Raw genomic sequence first — 2,923 nt, 5'->3', positions numbered from 1 at the left:
GTGGAGGCAATAAGATAGAATTAAACAGAGAATAATATCACTTTGAGTTACTCTATTTATATAATTCTCTAGAAAAGACACCCCGTCTTTTTTTTTTTTGGGTTTGTTTTCACATTCAAAATATATCTCTATCCATATAAAGGTTTTGCCAAGAAAATAAAATTATACGTTAACCAGGTATCATTTTGGTTACTCCGGACGTATACCTTCCATTTTTATATCTTCTGGTTTTGAAAACTAAGGAGAGATGTTTTAAGAAACTCATACTCAAAAGCAGTGATTCTAGATGTTACTACTTTAAAACAAATCATAGCAAATATTCTTAGGCAACTTTCGTGTCGGCTCTGTGGCGAACCCAATCTAGACAGACAGAGATTCAGCTACGCGAGTTGGGGGATTTAATGCGCAAGACATGGAATGTCCTAACCCGGGTGAATAGATCGGTAATATAGGAGACCCTTAGTAAGAAAAGCTGATCTCAAACCGCCCCTAGATTGCGTAGTTCTAGGGGTTGGTCTGTGTAAAATCCATTGCCCATTTTTGAAAAATCACTTAACTATTGATGTATCGAGAATCTATCATTAACAACACAAAGAAATCAAACATTTTTGAAAAATAAGTGTAAAATAAAAAAATAAAATTTGTATACTCACTCCACAGGTTCACACTTACTCCAACGACGAGTAAAAACTGTTTTACAAAGAATATGCAAGATATACTGTGGACTAAGGCTTCGAAACTTACAACCACACCCTCCAAATGGAGAGATCTGGTTACCTTATTGATGTATCCCCTTAAAGCAAAAGATGGAATGGAAAGGAAAGGAGTACATCAGAAAAGAGGATTCAATCCTCATAGATGTGATGATTAAGAAAGAGTTTTTAGAGCTCCATCTTCGTTCACATCACTTGTTGCTTCGAAGGTTGTGCTTGTTGCTTTAGGGTTCGGGATAGCTTGACCTGGGAACACACCTTTCTTGGTTTTATCTTTGGCTAACAAGTTCAGAGATTGTTGCATGGATTCTAGGATTTGGGTTTGCTGTTGCATGACAGATATCATTATTTTTATAGGTTTATCTGTCTGGACGCTAGTTGATGGTGTGACTGGAACTAGGTCTCTTTGGTTGTTGATAGGTAGGTTTTGATAGTTCCGATTAAACTGAGATGGAACCAATGCTCTATTCTGATTGCTATAGGTACTTTGTCATTATCCTTGTCTGAATGCATTTGGTGGTTTGTTGAAACCTGGTGGTGTTTGGATTTGTGGGATGTTGGTCCATGCAAAGTTTGGATGTTGTCTCCATGGTGCATTTGGTACATTAAAGCACACACTTCTTCTGGTTGAAGTGATGATAGGTTTGTGATCAAGGGACAGGTGACATCTATATGATTTAGGTTTAAACAGAAATTGCATGGTGAGGTATTTATGTTCATGACATGCTGAGAAGTTTGGTCTTTTGGTTTGGTTATGAGGGCATCTATCTTTCTTGTGAAGGTTTCGATTAAGGTCTTGATCTCAGGATCTAATTTCACCTAAAAAATACCACTAACCTTTAGCTGTACTAGGTTGGGCTGTTATGGAATTGTTTATGTCTCCCCAATGGGTACTCTTTTAGGCTTGGTTTTCAAGAAAAGTTAAAGTTTCAGTTGCACTTCTATCCAAAAAATTACCATTACTCATGATGTCGAGGGTTACTTTGTGTTCTGGGAGAAGGTCTTTGAAGAAACATTGGATAAGAGTTGATTTTTCTGGTTTATGGTGAGGACATGAATGGAGTAGGCCAGAGAATCTATCCCATGCTTCAGAAAATTTCTCACTAGGACTCTGTCTGAAAAAATGTATCTTGCTTCTTATCTCTTATGTTTTCTTCGGCGGAAAGTACTTCTTCATGAAGGAGAACACAACATTTTCCCATGTATCGAAAGAGTCGGCCTTCTGTGAGAGAACCCAAGCATGACTCTTACCATCTAGAGTGAAGGGAAACACTTGTAGCTTAACCTGATCGTCGGTGTCGCCCGGATGATGAAAGGTATTACATACTTCATGTATCCGACGTAGATGCTTGTACGGTAACTCGTGTTCTAACCTGTGAAAGATGGGTAGAACATTGAAGACATTTGGTGGAATCCTAAAATCACTCGTAAGTGGTGTGAGTCATATATAAGATGGAGGTCCATCTTGCAACTGATAGGCTTATATACTAAAAGCATTACTTTTGTATTAACTCTAATTCTTTATATTTTGAATGAGAATCATATGGGCAAATGTTATGCATATTATATATGTTATTAGTTATATGCATGCATCTAATACTTTATGTTGTAGATGATATGGTATGTGGTGACACACAGAAGATCATATCATCAGTACCTTATAAAGTATAAGTAAACGTTCACAACCTAGATGGATTTGGACAAACCATTGGTACGGTTGTAGTATAATATGGTATTAGTCTATCTTGACTATAGGATTATACTAGTACACTTTGTGTGTATTGAACAGGACCAAGTGAGGTTGTTTCTCTTTATACTGACTATATAAGAGAACAAACACCTCTGTTATTATGGATGCTTGTCCTCTTAATCCGGATATAATAACGGGCACTTACGTGCATTGTACATTGCTTTAAATTATCAATGAGTGAGATTCATTTGTGAATCAACAAACTCGATGGATTGGGTAATGACATTATATGTAAGGTGTGCTGTTGATTATAGAAGAAATTTGTGACCCCAACAAGCCGGGCTGATGATGTCCCTTTGAGGAGCTCATAAGGATTGTCATGTAAACCCTACAGGTGGATTTAATCTGACATGACAATGAGGTTGAGTGGTATTACTCAAGAACATAAGAAGTTGATTAATGTAGTTGTCAGTAACTTGACTTAATCAACGGGCATTCGATATCTTAAACACGGGAGATC

At 37.1% G+C, this 2,923-nt stretch overlaps 1 non-coding gene across 1 annotated transcript; it reads left to right on the top strand.

Moving 5' to 3' along the window:
• Positions 1-1,750: 1,750 nt before the first annotated feature.
• LOC147504063 (small nucleolar RNA R71) lies at positions 1,751-1,857 on the top strand. Its single transcript, XR_015194121.1, has one exon. It is a non-coding gene; the product is annotated as a small nucleolar RNA R71 (small nucleolar RNA).
• The last annotated feature ends 1,066 nt before the right edge of the window (positions 1,858-2,923 follow it).

Source organism: Coptis chinensis, chromosome 4 (genome assembly GCF_015680905.1).
Source record: "Coptis chinensis isolate HL-2020 chromosome 4, ASM1568090v1, whole genome shotgun sequence".
Taxonomy (NCBI): Eukaryota; Viridiplantae; Streptophyta; class Magnoliopsida; order Ranunculales; family Ranunculaceae; genus Coptis; species Coptis chinensis.
The sequence above is the reverse complement of the archived record's forward strand: the minus strand, read 5'-3'. Positions and strand labels throughout refer to the sequence as shown.